The 20,812-nt window shown below is 36.4% G+C and overlaps 1 protein-coding gene across 47 annotated transcripts in view; it reads right to left on the minus strand.

The window, feature by feature from the left end:
• The window catches only part of PTPRD (protein tyrosine phosphatase receptor type D), a 1,276,575-nt gene that overhangs the window by 924,092 nt on the left and 331,671 nt on the right, over window positions 1–20,812 (minus strand). For all 47 annotated transcript variants that reach the window (XM_042804932.1, XM_042804933.1, XM_042804934.1 and 44 more), the window contains exon 4: window positions 1,780–1,887. The gene's annotated coding sequence lies outside the window, so the exon portion shown is untranslated. The remainder of the gene's footprint in view (window positions 1–1,779; window positions 1,888–20,812) is intronic.

Genomic DNA, 20,812 nt, shown 5'->3' on the forward strand with positions numbered 1-20,812 from the left:
ACAAAAAACTCCCCTTTTTTAGCCCATTGTTGTGCCTCATCTTTATCGGTAACCACTAATAAAACTTCCTCCGACTCTTTTGCTTTCAAAGAGTAATAGAGACTTGGAGAAAATAAGCTGCCTATAATAGAAGGATTTCCTAAATGCAGCTATCAATCACCACATTGCTGAAGGAATATTCTCACTCTTCCAGAAAATTTTGAGATACACATCAAACACTAATAGAGGGTAAAATTGCTAGTTGAAAGTTTTAAAAGAAAAATAGCTGCTCACATAAACATTGTTCTCAGTTTGAATCAAGAATATGGTACATTAACTTTCCTTCCCCTCTATGACTGGTCTACAAAGAACTCTTAAAGAAGATTGACACATTTTATTCAATGCATTTGAGAACCTGTGAAGACTCCTAGTTATTTTATTTTATGTAGGAAATACTATATATACAAGACACAGCCTTTATTGGTTTGGCTAACAGTGTACAAAGGCAAAACGTCCATTCAATTTTATCAGCATTTATGATAATCGGTAAAGCAATTGGTGGTCCAAGCTTGACACAGCAATTGAGAGTAATATGGCTCCTCTATTCACCTGTCTCTATGCCAATAGCTCTGAAAATAAACATTCTGGGCAATTTCCAAACTATCAAGTATTGTAATAATATGAGCTAGTAGTTTATTTTGTGGTAACACCAGCATGTTTTGGGAGATTCACATTTTTTTTTCCAATATCATATCTTGCCTGTTTCTGATGCATGAACACCTTTTATTTATTTCACCCTCACCACCTCTCTTTCTTTCTTTTCCTTCTCCCTCTCTCACTTTTCTCCTTTTCCTAGACTAGTATCCTCTGGGTTTCTTAGCAGTTGTTCAAAGAAAAAAATAGACTTTCACTGAAAAATTATACTTTGTTATACTGTGAGCAAAAAGCAGATCTGACAAACTGGAAACCATCCTGCCTTTGTCTTCTCTGTAAGTTCCTACTAGCTGTAGAAAAGTAGAATTTTTTTACCTTTACCAGAAGAGAATATAAGGGAAAATAAAATATTCTACTTTGAACTGAGGTACCAGAGTTCATGAAAAATAAAAAACTAAGACTACAAGGATGAGAGATGTGCTTTAACACAGCTGTTGCCTTCCACATATTTCCATTAAGAAGTTCTCTGCAGATTTTTTTTTACGAATATGTGTAATTTCTGCACTTTGAGGCTTTGTCACTGCTGTCACCTTAGCTCATAACATGTGAGGGTTAACTTGTGGGATTCCCTCAGATACCATCTACAGAGAACCAAGGCTTCTGACTCTGTCCTTCATCCACAATCATCTCACATGTTTTCTTCCATGAGAAATGTAATAAGATCCATTTAATTACCACCCATATAATGTTTCTTACATTTTTTTTATGTTTGTATTCTACACCAAATAGATTACTATTTATCTACATTTTCTTGATCATTGAATATATGTATATATGTTCATGTTTTATATTTATGTTTTATAATAAATTGTCATTATTTTAACTGAGTATTTTAAATTGTCTAGAGAGTAAGAGGAATCAGAATGCGATGTCATTAAGTTTGCAAAATAACGTTCTGAAGAGGTGACGTTACGTACTGATTTAAAGATGTGTTTAACTGAGAAATTGAATTCCACAACATGGGAAACCGAAGTGTTCTACAGTGTCTTAGAAACTGCATTTTTAATTTATGTTTGTTGTTAGAAATCAACAGGATTTGTAAATTTAGTCTGAAATGAACCTTCAAATGATTAAGACTTCACTTACTTGGAGTTGAGGCTGATCAGCGCTTCCACAGCTGGTGCCAACATTCTGTCAGTCAAATTCTTAACTAGGTCATAACAGGTCAGGAAAGCAGTTGCTTTTTACTCCCACCTGGAACAAAAATTGTGTTGGTTACATTTTTCATGGTCTTCCAAATGTAATATGACATTCATTACATTTTATTTTCCTGTCACTTTAAGGGTTCATCAGAACGCTCATACAAAGGATGGAAGAATAAACTATTACACTCTGAATTCCTCCTTGAATGTGTGATACAACATGTATATAAATAAATTCACAAAATACTTTATATTTTAAAAAAATTCTTATAAAATTTAATGTTATATTAATTTGTAACTGTTAAATGTAAATAAAATATTTATTCATATAAGGTAGAAATTTCTAAATACTGATACTGAAGAAAGTAAAACCAGAACATCTAGAAGTAGAAAATAGGAGTGTTTCAAAGCAAAGTAATTTAATACAGATTTCTGAATAACAAAGACGAACATTTATTTTGATCTTAGAGTACTGTTTATTTTTTCCAAACCTCTTCATCTTATTATGGATTATAGTCTTCAAAATTATGACAAACTATTTTTAAACCAGAAGGTTAATGAAAAAGTCTCTCAATTTTAAATTGCTCTCTATCACCTTTGAAAGGTCATGAAGATAAAAGGAATTCCCAAGTGATTGAAAAAGTGACAAATATCATATCCATCTGAAAAAAAAAAAAAAAAAAAAAAAAAAAGAGGCAAAAAGGAAGTTTCAGAAAGCCATAGTCCAAACAGTTTCACATTACTTCCTGGGAAAAATTCTAGAACATGTCCTCATAAAAGCTATTTGCAGGCACAAGAAGGGCAGGCAGTGGCAGAGTGGCAGCAGGCAGTATGATGACCACCTGGTAAAAAGCAGTGTCCTCTCTTCTCCTGAGCTTCTAGAACCTGGTAAAACCAATGCAACCACACAGACAGAGCTCCTGTCCAAGTATGTAAACCACACAGTTTTTCAGCTATATAATGTGTAAAGGGATATTACTGGAAGTGGAGAGTAATTGAGAGCAAGCCTGGAGGAGGTTTGACCAGATAGATGACCTGCTTTGTTTGGTGTCTGAGCTGCAGAAGGTGGACAGACTGATGAGTATTTAAGAATCTGAGAAGGAGATTGATCAATCTAGTTGCACTCTACCAACCCTGATGCATGCAAGCCAACCTAGCATCTCCACTATGAAGGCAAGTCCAGGATCTGTTTTGTGCCAGGAAGAAGACAGTGTTAAAAGGCATAAGGAGGGGTGAAATAAGGTTGTAGCATGGACCCATAAGAGAAACCCTTCCTTATCCTCTCATATATCCTTACAGAATAGTTATGAGTCCCTGGGTACAGTGGAAGAAACACATAATGAGATAGAGAAGGAACCTATGAAAGGAGTCAGAAGGTCAGAGACACCAACCTCTCTCAATAAAACCAGCATTAAGACCAATGCAAAGAAGAAGCAATAGTGATTTACGGTCATTAATGATTCCCTCCTGTGAAGAACGTAAGCACCCATTTGCAGACTTTTCAGGAAAGTCTCAGGTCTGCTTCCTCTCTGAGACCCAAATTAGGGATATCACCACAAGACTGAAAAGCTTAGTACAAGCATCAGACTACTATCCATTCCTACTCTTTCATGTGGGTACTAATGCTATTGCAACAAAAAGTTGGAGTTTGATCAAAAGAGATTTGAGAGCCTTGGAAAGAATGCTAAAAAATTCAGGAGCACAAGTAGAGTTTTCCTCGATCCTCCAAGTAATGGAGGGAGACTTTGGAAGAAATAGATGAGCCTAGGACATCAATACCTGGTTCCAGGACTGGTGTTTATGCCAAAACCTTGGGTTACTGAAATGTGGAAGACCCTCCGAGACACAAGGTATGCTGGGGCCTGATGGGATCCACCTGTTCTGATGGGGGAAAAGTATCTTTAAGAGTAAGATGGACTGAACAAGAGAGATTTAAAGTAGAAATGATGGGCAAAGGGTATACCTACAAGATTGCAGTAGATAAACCAAGGGTTGGTGTGGCATCACATGAGGGTTGCAATGCTACTACACTGTTCCTGGAGAGAAAGAAGAGTTCAGGAGCACATTTGAAATGCTTGTACACCAATGCACACAGTATGAGAATCAAACAAGATGAACTGGAATCACTTGTTAGTACCTGGAAGCATGATATCTTTTGTATTAGCAAGACTTGGTTGAATGAGTCCCACTATTGCAGTGCTGAGATGGAGGGTTGTAAGCTATTCAGGATTGATATGCAGGGCAGACTAGGTGGAGGTGTTGTTGCTCTATATATAAGGGAGAGGCTTGATTGTACAGCCCTTACAGTTAGTGATGATGTGGTTGAGAGTCTCTGGGTGGGGATCAGGGAAGATGGAAAACAAAGGAGATGTTGTAGTGGGTGTCTACTACTGATCACCCAGCCAGGATGTAAGCACTGATGAATTATTCTATAAGCAATTAGGAGAAAATTCTGGACCAATAGCCCTTGTCCTTTTGGGAGAGTTCAACTTCCCAGACATCAGCTGGGAATATCATACTGTTGTGATGAGCAGGTCTTGGAAATTCTTGGATTTTATAGGGGATAACTTCTTGTCACAAGTACTCAGTAAACCAGCTAGGAAAGATGCCCTTCTAGACTTACTATTTGTGACTAGAGGAGGACTCATGGAAGATGTGATGGTAGGTGGCTATCTTGGCCATGGTGTTCATGAAATTGTTGAACTGAAAATTTTCAGTGTAATGAGAGAAAAGGACAGCAGTGTTGCTACCCTGAATTTCAAGGAAGCAAACTTTAAGATATTCAGGTAGTTATTTATCAAAGTACCCTAGGAATCTGCTTTAGATGGCTTAGGAGTCCACGAGTGATGGTCAATTTTCAAGAACTACTTTTTAGAAACACAGGAACAGGCAGTTACACTGTGTTGTAAGTCAAGAAGGCAGGGCAGAAAGCCAGCTTGGCTGAACTGGGAACTCCTCCTGGAGATAAGGAGGAAAAAGAAATTGTATGGAAGAAATCTATGGAAGCAAGGTTAGGCTTCATAGGAATATTACAGAGCTGTGGTTCATATGGACAGGGAGAAGGCATGAAAAGCCAAAGATCAATTAAAGTCAAAACTGTCCAGTGTTGTGCCAGATAACAAGAAGGGCTTTTTAAAGTATATTAATAGTGAGAGGAGACATAAAGAAAACTTTGGACAAATACTTGTTGAAGATGGTCACCCAACTACTAGGAATGAAGAAAAAGTGGAGGCATTCAATGCTTTTTTAGCCTCAGTCTTTAATAATACTGGCAGACTTTGAGCTGCCCAGTCCCCTGAGCTGGAGGACCACGGATGTGGAAACAATGAGTTTCCATTTGTAGACACTGAAATTGTAAGGGACCAGCTGTAACAGCTGAATGTTCACAAGTCCATGGGCCCTAATGGGATTCATCCCAAAGTACTGATATAGCTAGCAGATGTTATGGCAGGACCCCTCTTGATCATCTACCAAAGGTCTTGGGGGTCTGGGGACATCTCTGCTGACTGAATGCTAGAAAATACTATTCCAATTTACAAGAAGGGGGTGAGGGGAGACCCAAGAAATTGCAGGCCAATACAGACCTGTTAAGTCTAACCTCAGTTACTGGAAAAACTATGGAGAAGATCATACTGGGTACTGTTGAAAGGCATTGCAAAGACTATGCAATCAACAGGCACAGTCAACATGGGTTCACAAACAGAAAGTCTTCTTTAACTAATTTGATATCCTTCTAAGATAAGGTCATCGTCCTAGTGGATGAAGCAAAGTTAGTGGATGTAGTTTTTCTGACTTTTAGTAAGGCTTTTGATGCTGTCCTTCACAGTCTTCTGCTGGATGAGTTGTCCAACTATGAGATGACTGGGTACATAGTGTGCTGGGTGAAGAGCTGTCTGAGGGCAAGGCTCAAAAGATTGTAGTGAATGGGGCTTTGTCTGGCTGGCAGCCAGTTACCAGTGGTGTTCCTCAGGGTTCAATTCTAGGGCCAGTCCTGTTCAATATATTCATTAATGATCCAGATGTAGGAGTTGAAAGTACCATTAGCAAGTTTTCTGATGACAACAAACTGGGAGGTGCTCTTGAATATTTTAGGGACAGAAGGATTTGCAGAGGTATCTAGATAGATTGGAGCATTGGACAGATTATTAGAATGAAATTTAACAAGTCCAAATGCCAGACTCTGCACCTGGGACAGAGTAATGCTGAGCACAAGTCTAAACTGGGAGAGGAGTGGCTGAAGAGCAGCCCTGCAGAAAGGGATCTGGGCGGGGTGGCTGTTTGACAGCAGGCTCAGTATTAGGCAGCAGTGTGTGCCCTGGTAGCCCAGAGGGCAAACCCCATCCTGGTGTGCATCAAACACAGCATAGCCTGTCAGTCACAAGAAGTGATTATCCCGCTGTATTTGGCATTTGTGGGGCCTCATCTGGAGTACTGTCTGCAGTTCTGGGCCCCACAATTTGCAAAAGATGTTAAGGTACTCGAATGTTTCCAGAAGAGGGCAACAAAGTTGGTGAAAGTGCTGGAAGGCATGTACTGTGAGGAGCAGCTAAGGGCTTCTGGCTTGTCCAGTTTGGCGAAAAGTAGGTTGAGGGGTGACCTCATTGCTCTCTGCAGCTTCCTGAGGAGGGGAAGTGGAGAGGGAGGTGCTGAGCTCTTGTCCCTAGTACCCAATGATAAGAAGCATGGGAATGGTTCAAAGCTGCACCAGGGGATGTTTAGACTGGACATTAGGAAGCATTTCTTTACTGAGAGGCTGGTCAAACAGTGGACGAGGCTTCCTAAAGAGGTGGTTGATGGCCTAAGTCTGTCAGTATTTAAGAGGCATTTAGACAAAGCCCTTAATAGCATCCTTTAAGTTTGAGTCAGCCTTGAATTAGCCAGTCAGTTGGACTAGGTGATCATTTTAGGTCCCTTCTAACCAAGATATTCTATTCTATTGTATCCCAGAAAAAGTCATCACAGATCTACCATGTGTAAACTGTGCTTGACCAAACATTGTTTCACAATATAACAATATGTTTGGTGGATGAAGAGAGATCTGTAATTCTATGTATTTTCTCATGCATCACAATAAAAGTAAATATCATTAACAATGAAATACGGAACTGCGCATTTCTTAAATATCTGTTCCAATTATATATACTGATATTGTTATTCAGATCTTCCATATCACTGTATATAAGAAAGGACTGAGACGTGTGAAGATACACGTGTGGAAATACACAGTGGGAAGAAATTGTCATTCATTATTTCTATAACATTAAAATCTGTAGTAATTTTATTATGTCTTCTTGACCATATACCGTCTGGTGTTCAAACTAAAAAACACCAATCAAACGTGAAGAGAAATCATCATCATATTACAGTTCTGAGCTATATTATAACACAATGAATGGATTTCTACAGAGGACATAATTTTTCACAAACTCACTGGCTTAAAACAACTTTACAGTGAGCTTTTATGAGATGCTAGGACTGTCTACAGCACATGAATGTTCAGAAAATCACACCTGGTTTATAAGTTTCAGATCTTTATCCATCAACATTCCTTGCCATACAGGGTATACAAATTATGGATCAATGATCAGTTATAAAAAATTCAGACAAGAAGAATGATTAATAATTAATAGTTAGTTAGTTAATGTTATATATATATGAACATTTTTTGGAGAAGCACTGTTCATCTGACAAATTTGTGACCTTTCATTCATACAGTAACCATCTAAGAGCATTGAACTATGTTATGTACTGATGCTACTTTATGTATTAATGTTATTTTCTTGAAGGTAAATGGCACATTTTTATTTCTCCAGAAAAAATAATTGTGATCTAAACACTAAAAATTTTCTTTCACACTTCTCCTGTCCTCTAGATGGTGAAATAATTAACTAATTATAAACAATTAAAATAATCCTATAAAATTAATATGATGCAATTTCCTAACAGTTGAAATCTCCTACTGTGTTCTAATTATATTATAAAGAACCAAATTCCTCAACTGTGACACAGGAAGTTAATATAATTCCTTGGAATGCAAAGTCTACATTATTCCATGAACACTGCAGATGCAGTCTGACACAATTAGCAAATTCACTCTTGCAGAAGCCTTTTTCCACTCTTTCGTTCAGTGCAAGCATTAGTGGAAGTTATTCATACACATAAATCCCCCTAAGGACAGACAAATTTGGTTCAACAAGTATACAGATTTGATCATGAATAGTTATCTATCTAGAACAGACCCGAAGTAGAACTTTTTTCCAACTGTTATAATGTTTCTGAGTTTCAAAACACTTTTATTTTTTCCACAGGGACTATTCCAAAAGTGTCTGAACACTTTGTCAGAAACCCAACAACCTTTCCAAAAGAAGAGAACAAGCAAATCTTAGTGTGTCTTCCTGATATGTTTAGACTGGAAAGATAAACAGGTGGAATGTGGAAGAAAGAATTAAATCCTTCTGAAGTGCTTCAACCACAAACTCTCCTTGTTGTATATGCCCTCACAAGTTGCATTTTCTAACTAATTAATGCTTTCTTATGAGAAAATATTTTAATGGTAAATTTCCAAACTGCCCTAGCCTGGAATTCCCCAAGGCAAAGGAGAACAGGAGACATATGACAATTAACTAAATACTGATTCATCATCAGAGACTAAGGGTAGAAATCTCTTTTACTACTCCTAGCTTGAAATTGGAAAACAAACTTGTGCAGCAGCAACACCATGAGATATTTATCCCACACTTACACTGCTGTAGGGACACAAACGGGGTACACATCTTCCATTCCAGTGAAGCAAGTAACTCCTTAATCTCAAAATCTCTATTTCATCTTAAATTATGTTTTCTTTCAATGTACTTCATCTTTTCCTATGCCCTTTTTTGGCTTCTCTCCTCCTCTTGTTTCCTAGACCTCATTTTTCCTTTCCTTTAGCCTCCAACTCTACACATTTCAGTCTCAGCAAACCTAAGAACACTTTCACTACTTTCTTGCCAATCAGCCCAGTAATTTGTTTTTCTCTTTTCTGATAGGGATGCAGTTGGCCCAAAGTTCTTTTTGCCTGTATTTTGCACTTGTTATCTGTTGCCAACAGAAGGAAACATCACTTTGGCTCCTGAATGAAAGCAGCAGATAAGCATGAAGCTTCAGGCTGTCTGCTACTTCTGTTAGCCACTACAGGAGCACTGTGCATTATTGTCTCTCTCTTCTATTATGTATGCTGAAATTCCTTGCCAAGAGGGCTAAAACATTTACATTTTCTCAGAAAACAGGCTGAGAAAGAGAGATGCCAACATATAATTGACAATATTAGAAAAAGGTTAAACTTCAGCACTGACATTTACATATATGCTTCTGGCCACAACCAATTGCAATGTATTAAATTCAAATTTAGTGATGCTGCTGCACAAAGACAGAAGCTACACATTACAGGAAGGCTTGTGAAGAGTAGTAATATATCTTATTAGATCCATTGATAGAACTGGAAAAAAATAAGATGCTGGCACAAAAGTCCTTGTTCAGATCAAAAGAATGTAGGGAAGAAGAATTTAGGTATACTAAATGTCACAAGACACTGATATTATAGCTTGTTTGAAAATTACTTATTAAAATCACAAGAGATAATCTGAACTCCTGACTCAGACATCACAGAAACAATACACAAGTGATCATTCCCAACTAGAGAATGATTACTTAATACTCATGATTTCTGAAGATTGGAAAATGCTTCCCAAGTTCTTCTTAGTAATGTAAATTAAATTAAAAGTAAAATTATTTGTAAAAATGACATGATATTCTTTCAGCTTATATAAATACTGTCAATAACACAAAGTTCAATAAGCCTTTGCTGATTTCTCTGGACAGAAATGGTGGCTTTATGTGCGGCTGGTGACTTCCCTTAAAAAAAAATAAATTCCTCTTCTATTTCTCCTCATTCACACATGTTCATGTTTCTATTCTCTTTTATTATGCATAAGCAAACAATATCAGATTAATTTAAAAAATAACATCAAATTAATAAAACACATAACATGACATCTTATCTTTAGTTACTAACCCTGAAAGTGACACCCTTTAAGAATAATTTTTTTCTTTTCCAGTGACAGAGTATTTGTTACTTTATTTGCCTTTGAGAGCTTCATTTCTTTCTTTAGTTAAAAAATATTTAAAAATTTGCCATTGGATCATTTCCTACATAGTAATGCAATTTAAAATAAAAATCAAATAAAATAAAACAAAAATAAAAAAAAAGCAAACTCAAATAAAGCCTTTGTAGTACTAAAGGTTTGTGTAGATTATGAGTTTTTTATCAATAATATTGTGATTACACCACAAGCATGGCAATGGACAATTACAGAAGTAAGAAAAATATTAAAATACACTTAATTTCTGTCAGAACTTGAGAATCATGGTCCTGTTTCTAAGTATAAAACATATCTTTTTAACTGAGAATAATAGAAGAAAAAAAAAAACCACAACAGTTATAAATTTCACTTATTATCTTTATATGTATTATGAATTTAAGAAAATTTTTATTGATAACATCAGCATAAAATTTAGAGGATGGTAATCCATGACAGGCTTTTCTGTTACCTCTTTATATTACCAGCCACTGTCCCTTTATAAAAATTTATATTTAATAGCACAAAGTCATATACCATGTTCTCTATTCTCTCTGTGGAAAGAATCTCTTTTATTGTAGCATGTCTTCAAGAGAGCATCAGATTATTAGTTTCCTGCCATCCCAAAAAATGTAAGATCTATATCCTACTGCCTATTTTACTGACCTTTCAAAATAAATTTTCTAAGTTTTCTTGATCTAACAAGAAGGTTCTCATCAACTGCAATAGCTTTTAGATAAGATCACAAGTCCTCAGCCCACAAGAGATGCCATGTTTGAGTGTGGAAGAAACTTGAGTAAAAGATGAGATTTCATCTAGGGCAACACAGAGAAAACAAATCTTTCACACTTCCTCACAGACTGAAAGATGCTAATAAATATATTGATCCTGTCTTCAGAACTTAAAGTGGATGAGATTCCCACATTTTATTTATGCCAGAAAAAATGGCTTTCTTATGTAAAAATAAAAGAAAAGACATTTTCTGAAGCACTTCATGGAATTTAAGAGTTGATTTCTGAACACAGCTTCTTATTTCTCTGTCTGTTCCCAAATTTTATTAGTTTATTTTCTGCTTAAAATCATAATCAACTAGGATGTTTTAGAGAAACATGTTGATCATGTTTGTCAACATTTTTGTCATCATAATGTAGCAGTCATAATTCTAAACATTTTTCTGCCTGCTTTATTTCATAAGGTCCAGTTTGCATAAGCCATTTAATTTCTTTTAGACTTTATAGAGTAACTTTACATTGGGTGTAATCCATCAAATTCAAATTTGGGCTCAGTATGATTGACTGTTTTACTTTGGTTTGTATTTTCAAATGGATGGAAGATTAATTAAAGTTTATAATGGCAATCTGGTAAAGCCTTTGCAATGAGGAAAGTCTTAATTTCATCAACTAGCATTTTTTTCCTTTATGGGGAACTATATTGAATTAACGCAGGGTGGCAAGACTGCACGGAGGAAGTATGCTGCAGGAGTGGTTTCTGTGAGAACAGGGGCTTTCACCACATGAGACAGAGCCACTTCCAGCCTGTTCCAAAACAGACCTATTGCAGGACACAGTTGTGCCCATCAACCAAGATGATGGCACTTCTGTGATAACATATTTAAGAAAGGGCAAAATTTACTGCGTAGCAGCTGTGAGAGAGAGGAGTGAGAAAAATATGAGAGTCCTACAGACACCAAGGTCAGTGGAGAAGGAGGAGGAACTGATGCTCTAGTCAGTGGAGCAGAGGTTCCTCTGCAGCCTGTGGAGAAGACCATGATAAAGCAGGTTGGCCCCCTGCAGTCCATGGAGGACAACATTGGAGCAGATATCCACACTGTAGGCCATGGAGGATCCCATGCCACAGGAGGAAAACATGCCCTAAAGGAAGATGCAGACTATGAAGAGGGAACACAATAGCCTGTGGAGAGGACCCTGTGTGGGAACAGGATTTCTGGGAGGACCTGCAATCCATGGGGGACTCATGCTTTAGCAGTCTGTTCCTGAAGGTCTATACCCCATGGAAAGGACCCATGCTGAAGGACTGCAGCCATGGAAATGACCCCATTGGAGCAGTTCACAAAGGGCTGTATACCATGGGAAGGACTCCACTCTGGAGCAGGGGGAAAATGTAGGAAGGAAAGAGGCAGAAATTAAATGTTATAAACTGACCTTAACCCCCATTTCCTATCCCCTTGCACCACTCAGAGTGGAAGGCTGTAGAAGAGTCAGGAGTGAAGTTAAGCCTGAGAATAAGATGGGGGTGGGAGAAATGTGTTTTAATTTTATCTTTGTTTCTCGCTATCCTACTCTATTTTAATTTGGCAATGAATTAATTTTCTCCAGGTCAAGTCTGGTTTGCCTGTTAACAGTAGTTAGTGAGTGATTTCCCTGTCTTTATCTCAACACATGAGCTTTTCCATCTTATTTTTCTCCCTGTTGTGTTGAGTGGGAGGAGTGAGAGAGTGACTTGGTAGGCATCTGGAAGTCACCCAAGTTTAACTAACCACAGAAACATCTCTAATTTTTAAGAAAAAGAATAAAACTCTTACCTTGTTCCATAAGAAAAATGTGTAAATGGAAGGTGTTAGGAAAAGTAAAGAATTTACCTAATTTTAAAAAGTTGTATGCCACATTTTCCAATGTGGTATGCTTCCGTCCCCATAAACAGTGTAGAAATATTAACAGATAACAAGCTTTTCCATCTTATTTTCTCCCCCTGTCTTGTTAAGGAGGGGGAGTGAAATAGCATTTGTGAGGGGATCTGACAGTTCTCCAAGGTCAACTACCACAGCTGCCAGTCTTTTGATCTGAGTGTTGCAAGTGTTGATAACTTCCCTTTCTTACAGTCCACAGGACTGTACCCATTTCTCCCTGAGTAGGTCATGGCATCAAGGGAGGACCGCATGTGCTCCTCTACTCCAGGTTCTAGTGTTAGGATTTTATTATCTGAAATATACCCAGGTAAACTAAACACAACTGAGCTCAATTTTGACACTTCTAGTCAAGAAGTGATTTATTCTGACCATAAAATTTAGAAGCTGAAAAATAATTTTTACTTTATGACAATTCAGGAACTCCATCTACCCATTTTGCTGTAAAGAAAATTAAGAAGCTGGCAAGAATCTTCCAAACTCTCCATCAGATTGAGCAGGGAAAATTTCCTACTTGAATAAAAATCTGGTGCTCAAGATGACCTTGAATATGCCAGCAGATACACTGAAGAAATATTTTGTAAGTGACTTTGTATCTATCTTTTATTCCAGTCTATAGTGGTAGCTAGACTCTGATTCTCCAGAGGAAGAGGAGAAAAGATATATCTAACCAATTGCTCATCAAGACAATGTACTCCTTCACTGTGCTGATGACTGGCTAAAGCTCTGAAGCATGAAATTTGATTTTGTTACTAGTTTAATGTATAGATGCAAGTACGAAGAACATTAAAATGTCAATACAATAAATTTAGTTTTCCCCAGAAGTCTTGAAAGATGATGATGAAAATGGGGAATCAGATTAAAAGACTTCAAGGTCCAAATGAACAAAAGCAGTCCTATATCCATTAAAACCATGCACAGAGGTTATAAAATTTTCTGGAGTGAAGTATACCTTTGAAATAGTTGTGTTATCAGATGGTTGCAAGTTGCACTACTCTGACAATATTTAAATATCTCACAACTAAAACACTTATTTTTATTTCTAACATTATACTTGTCTAAAAGTTGGCTCTCAATAACTGGATTTATGTTGCCATTTTTTCTTCAAAGTTAAACAGCTGTCCTCTCTGTTACAGTTGTGTGCATATACATATATATTAATGCAGAATTCATCCTTCAATCTTCTCTCTGATTAAGATAGACAACTTAATCTTCAGAGGTCTTGCATTTTAAGGCTGGCTTGGATCTATTTTCAGAATGAAAGCTCTGTCTTCCATTTCTGGCAAACATTTCCATCCCTAAACCTGATGGCTGAGTGAATAATCATCATTCAGGTATGCTGCAGCTGGGTACAGATTCATTTCTTAAATAAATTGTCCTAATTTTAATATGGATACATGTAAATCTTAATGCATATGGCAGGAAAATCACGGAAAAGACTGGAAACTGCTTAGGCAGTTATTAAAATATTTTACTTCATTTTCATAATACCGACCCTTATTATTATAATCATAATGGTGACTAAATTGCTTATATTTACTTCTGAGGATAATAAAAAGCAAATCTAACAATTTCTCTAGCAATCTTAACCTGTAACCCTAGGGCCAGCTTCAGAGTTTATAAGCAACAAAGTCTGTGAAGGATACAGTAAGCAAGATAGCAACAGAGATCACAGATTCTTTTAAATGAGAGAGGGGAAAAAAAAAAAAAAGAGAATATGAGAAATATAACTGCATACACAGTTTCATCATACTGTCAAATCCCTACTTAGATCATACTTATTTACTATTGAGAAAGAGCTTTTTTTAAGATTATGTTCATTACATATAAACAAAATACATGTAAGTTCATTACAGAGGTTGAAAAGAAGAAATAATAATGCACATGGAGGAACTAGCTGAACCAATTGTCTTCTGATGTGTGGTATGCAGTATTATGACATGAGGCAAGGATAGATGGCAAGGAATTCTTCAGACAAAACTAGTGTCACTGTTAATGGTTTTCTAGCCATAGAAATAATTTAGGTTGGAAGGGAAACTGGGAGTGGTTATTTTAGTCCAGTTCTCCACTCAAAGCAGAGACAACTTAGATTGGATTGCATGTTGTTTGCCTAATCAAGTTTTGAATTAAAATTAAACTAAAACAAAGAACTGCAGGAATTCCAGTTCACAGAGCCTGATTATCATAAAAGCCTTGGAATTAATAAGGTTTCCTAGATCTTACTACAAATTGTTACCCTGTAAACCCTAGCAAACAGAACTTAACAATGAAGACTGAGGTAATATCAAACTTCAGTTTGATTTTAAATTTTGAAAGCAGAATTTTCCTTTATTTAAAGATAGGGAGTTTCTACAGTTAAACCTTTGATTTGAAAAAGGAAAGATCCACCACCCCTCCAAATTTCCTATGCAATCCAGGCTGCTTTTTGGAAAGAGAATCACACTGTTTCCTATTTTTTCTGATACCAAATACAACATATACAGTTATATGTTATTATTTTTCCTATACATCCTCACATATGTGAAAAAAAGGATATACGAAAATGTGGATTTTTTGATGGATGTTTACAATCCAAGCAGGAAGGAATGTAAATTAAGGAGTAATAAGATTAAAAACTAGGCTATATATTACCACATGGGAATACTGTTATTTATACATTTATTTAAAAGTTTTGGCTTAAGGCAGTAGCCAGACATTGGCAGGGAAGGATGAAGTAGTTGTAAGCCAAGTAAGATGATTAAAAAAATCATCTCAGTAAACATCCCTGATGACTCCTTGTGACATCTTTTTTCCTACTTAGCAATGATTGTGTTTAGTCTCAAAAAGCAGTCAGTTGATGTACATATCCAGATACTCTAATGGATAATATTATCTCAAATTTGGTTAGATAAGGTTAAGCTGGATGCTTTAGATAACCAACATTTTTGAAGTTTTATGATGTAAATGAAGATATAGCACATAAAATATGCCAAAATTTCAGAAACTTAAGTTATGATGGTGATACGAAGCATCAGGCCTTGACCTGGTTGAACTCACAAAGCTGTAGCTCCAACATGTTTGGCAATTATCATCTGGCCTTTAGACATTTGTTAAAGCATGATAAAATCAACGTGGGTCAAGGCAAGGCCAACCAGATCCTCAAACTCTGTACTGTCAGGTTGATGTTAAACTTCCTGTCAACCAACAGTGGCAAAGGTGATATTTATTAGGCTTTGGGATTTGAAGAAAAAATGCTTTAGGCTTTAAAATTTCTAAATTCTCAGTTTATTTATTTTGGCTTGTTTGGCTTCAAACAAATCATATATTTGATTTTTCTGGGCTTTCATACAGATTTTATGTGAAATTCAGCTGCCATGCTTCTGAAAAAATACACTGAGATATTCCTAATGTATAACCTTAGTGAATGTCAGGGTAAGGGCCCAAGTTTATTGTGCAAGGACAACACTCATTAAAAACTTTCCTCGTCCTTCTGAATACATTGTTCATCATCCATTCACTATTCATCATTACAAATTCAGTACAGTCTGCTTACAATTCTCTTCAGTTATTGGTATGTGCTACTGAAATCTGACCAGATGTAGCAAGTCTGCTCTAACTTCCCACTTGTCTGGACAAATAATGTTCAGAAAAAAAGGAGAGTATGTTATCAGGAAAGGATATAATTACTGATACATTCTCTTTTGATTTTAGAAATCCTTAACTGTTCATAAATAGACCCTGGTTAAAGAATGGTTGTGCTATTAAAACAATTCTTGGAATCCTCACATAAAAAGTGGCATAAATTGGTTTTCAGAAACTATATAGGTAGATGCTATTTTTAAGCTTCATACATCACAGATTTTTTTTTTTTTTTTTTTTTTTTGCAGCTCCAGCATCAGTACATAAAGCCAAATAAAAGATCTTAATTTAAAAAACTTTGAGGTTGTTTTCCTTATCTTTCCTTCTAAAGTAAACCAATTTTAATAATAGGTATGGCTGGAAAATTTCCAATTTATTCAATAACTTTAAGCATAACTGTCTCAGATTTATAGCATTTTTGGTATCAGATATCCTATTCTCTCTGTTTTTGTGAATGAATATAGGAATCTAAAATTACTATTGGCAACACGCACAAAGACTGTTGAAAGGTACAGTACTTTATATCAGAAATCAGCATAGCCGCTGTCAGTTTTCAAGAACTGGGGAATGGTGAATGTTTTTCCCACACACAAGCCACATTGAACGTACGATTCAGAGTAACACCTGTTCAAGTATATTTTATTTACTATGTCAGCAGGGAACTACAAAATACACCTACTTTGCATGTAGCCCTTGATAATTATGTTAATATGGCATGCTTTACCTTGAATATAAAAGTTATGCTGGAAAAGATAATTTCCTCCTAAATCAAAACCTTATCTTACATTACTACATGAAGAACAGATTTACTCAAGTGACACTTTCATTCTTGTCAATAATAAAAAATGCATGAAATTGCTTCAGTCATCCTGGGACTGTATTTGACCCTGGGTACACTCTTCAGGCCCAATCCCAAAGCACACCTCCAGTCTGACATCATAGCCTGGACTTGGCCTGTCCTCATGTCCACGGAAGTGTCTGATGTTTTGCCCTGGGGCTCCCCCATGACTCTTCCCTCAGCCCACCATGTTCCCTGCCTGGCAGCAGCAGTATGAGTTCTGGCTGAGGTCCTGAGCTACCAGCCCCTAGGGAGTCCCCATAGCTTCTGGCCCTAAGGGAGTCCCTTTTGCACATGGCACCCTGAAATATATTATGGAAAGTTAATTCATAGGAACATGAGATTAGACATATTCAACATCTTTATTGATTATCTGAGTGATAAAGTAGAGTTGTTTAGCCTAGTTGAGAGAAGGCTCAGGGCAGATACCATTAATATATATATATATATATATATATCTGAAGGGATTGTGCAAAGAAGATGGAGTCAGGCTCTTTTCAGTAGTGCCCAGTGATAAGACCAGAGGCAATGGGAACAAACTACAACACAGGAGGGTCCTCCTGAACATAAGAAAATCCCTTTTCACTATGCAGGTGACAAAGAACTGGAAAAGGTTGCCCAGAGAGGTTGTTGGGTTTCTGTCATTGGAAACTTTCAAAAGCCATCTGGACATGAGCCTTAGCAACCTGCCCTAGGTGACCCTGCTTTAGCAGGGGGTTCGGACTAGATGACCTCCAGAGGTCCTTTCCAATTTCAACCTTTCTCTATGGCTGCCTGCTGAATCCTGACTATGCAACAAGTTTTGGATGTCATACCCCCCATTCATTGCCTTGTTTTCTTCTGTCCTAAAGGAAGAGCTAGTTTTCAGCCTTACGGTTCTCCTAATATGGTAGATATAATGGACTGTTTTAAAAGGCTTCTTTATGGATTCCAATGGGAATAAACTGCTAAAAAGTAATTGAAGCCATTTATGTAGCAAGGGCAGAACCTGCTATGACACAGACTGAATAGTCAGTACACTAGATGAATAACCACAAACAACACATGCTGCATACTGTTTTCAGGCACTTCTCAGAGTTCAGGAGCATACAACAAAAAGCCTTGACATATTTTCTTGTTTTGAATTCGAAGATGGGAGATGAGCTTCTTACAAGATATGGAGCCCTGATAATCTGTTCTGTTGTTTGTGTAAAACTGACATTCTTAATAAAGGTTCACTAAGCCAAGAAATTATCTAAAGAAAAATAAATATTTTAAATTTTTATTCAATTTTTAATAACAGATGAGGGAACAAAAAGGAGATAAAAACCTGTTGTCAGCCATAACACAATTCAGTCAACAGATAATATAATATTAGATTTTATAGGCTTGCAGGCACTCAGTTATTAGGATTATGCACTAAATCTAGTTTTGTATCAAATTTAATCCCCCTGGAATATTTTCAATGCATAATGCAATTATTAATGTTATCATGGCTATGTTATCACATATATTTGCATTTGAACTTGGTAATTTAGTTAATAAAAAAGCTGAATTTTGATTCAATTAATTTGGGCACTTCTCACTTATAATAACATATTCTCAGTAATCTCGGTAGCAGATATATAAATATGTAATCTTTTTATTCCACTGCCTTAATGTATAAGACTGGTGTAAATCCAGTATGAAGCTGTAATGTATTTGAAGATCATATTGCAGATTCTTTCTGCTTACATAATCACAAACCAAAAAGTAAGTGCAATGTTATGACTATACTCAGATTTTCAACAAGGAAGTCTGGACTATGTTACAGCAAATTAGATTTTAGAAAGCACACCTGTCCTAGGCTTTCTCGCAATGTATAAATCCAATACATTATATAATGCAAAATTCAGCCTTATGAGATCAACATTATGTTCTTAACAGGTTTCACTTCTGAACACATTAAATTATAAGTAACAAAGAGATCGAAACTATTTTTTTTCCTAAAGCAATTAAAATTCAATTCTTCTTGCTAAGTACTGCTCAAATCTGTCTTACTACATAAAACTAAAGAATCAAATATTCCTCAGTGTCTTAATCTCAAAACACTGTATACTCAACAAATAAAGAAATCACCTACATTTGCATCATAAATCAGGATTTCCATGCAATTTCCTTCTTCTCACCATTATAAAACTATTGTCAGATCCGTACAACATACCTACAGAGTTGTGCCACTGAAATGAAAACAGAGTTATCCAGGATTTTTTAAACCTAATCATGTTAATGATATTTTCAGAATCTCACACTTTTCAGAATCCTGGCATGCAAAATGATTAATTTAAGGGAGGGAGGGAGGAGGGGGGGGAGGGAGCAAAACCAAACCAAACCAAGCCAAAAAAACCCACACTCCAGCCAACACATTTTTCAGTTTTTTTTTTTTATCTATTACTCCAGCTTCATTAACCTCAGCAATAAGGCTATCTATGCACATACATTTTTCAGCCTTTCTTGCTGCTTTTAATCATTTTTCACCAACCAAAGGCTTTACATTTGCATTTCTGTCTTGTCAAAATATACATATTAGTAATATCTTTCTAAATCTAGTATTCTATTTTGCTCATGGGGCGTGTCTGCACATGTCAACAGGGTCATAGAGGAAAACTGTCAAGAGCCCTTTTATTCCAATTGTCATGAGAAAAGATTACAAGGATCCTATTCAATTGTCTTTACTAGGATTTTTTTTAAATTATTATTATTATAATTTCCAAGACACATGTTTTTTTTAAGAAACCACTACATATGCAATAATTATTATTTTTTTTTTCCTTTGAGATTTCAGAATTACAGCTAGGTCAGCTTGAAACTGTAGTGCAGTATATATGATTTCTACGAGGTCTGATGTAAGGCTACAGGCTCCATACTGACCTCACAGTGCAGGATCTCAGGACCTTGTTGTACCTGCTTCAGCCTGTACTTATTTTAGCTTGCCTTAACAAGTGTCTAATGTCCAACCGACCATTGTCGGAAAATTGTATTTCCAAGAGCTGCTCAAGCTTACAAAAATAACTGCTTGGTCCAAGCACAGTACAGTGCTGACTGTGAGCTAGTGTTGTTACAAAGGACTGTGGAGAGTCACATAAGCATATCAGAGAGCTAAGTCAGGTCCCTAACATGATTTAAATTTTTCTTAGTTGTTCTTTGACCAGCTTTACTAACATGATGCTCACTTACAGTAGATTTACTTTTTCTCAGTCTCAAATTATCTCTAGCTCCAGCAGTATAATATTGTTTCAGATATATCCTTATGCTTATTTTGTTCCAGAACACTTGCCTCTGAAAAGGATCAAGGAGAGGCTCTTTTATCTTGCAAGTCTTTATTTAAAGCTGATATTATTAAATTTCATTTAATGAGTGATGTTTCTTTGAGACATATTTGAGACTGCATTCTCAAATTCTCAGTAAAAGTCATTAAAGACTCAAAAAACAAGCTCCCCCCCCCCGATAAACACTCCCTTCTGAGACAAAATTTCAAAGATGGGTTAAAATACAGGAACTGAACCAGAACCTAATTACAGAACTTTATATGGCAACATGATCAGTATAGCAGTTTTCAAAAGAGTACAATAACATGTGGCAAAACATCACAGCAACATTAGTCCATGTTTAAGAAATAATTCAAGAACACAAAGGGAAAATGAAGATGATTATCCAATTCATGGGGCAGACTGATGTCAAGCAAAAAGAAAAACCATGCTCCCTGTTGTTTCCTCTACTACCAACTCTAATAAAAGAGTTACTG

The sequence above is a fragment of the Tyto alba genome, unplaced genomic scaffold (genome assembly GCF_018691265.1).
Source record: "Tyto alba isolate M040663 unplaced genomic scaffold, T.alba_DEE_v4.0 Super-Scaffold_42, whole genome shotgun sequence".
Classification (NCBI taxonomy): Eukaryota; Metazoa; Chordata; class Aves; order Strigiformes; family Tytonidae; genus Tyto; species Tyto alba.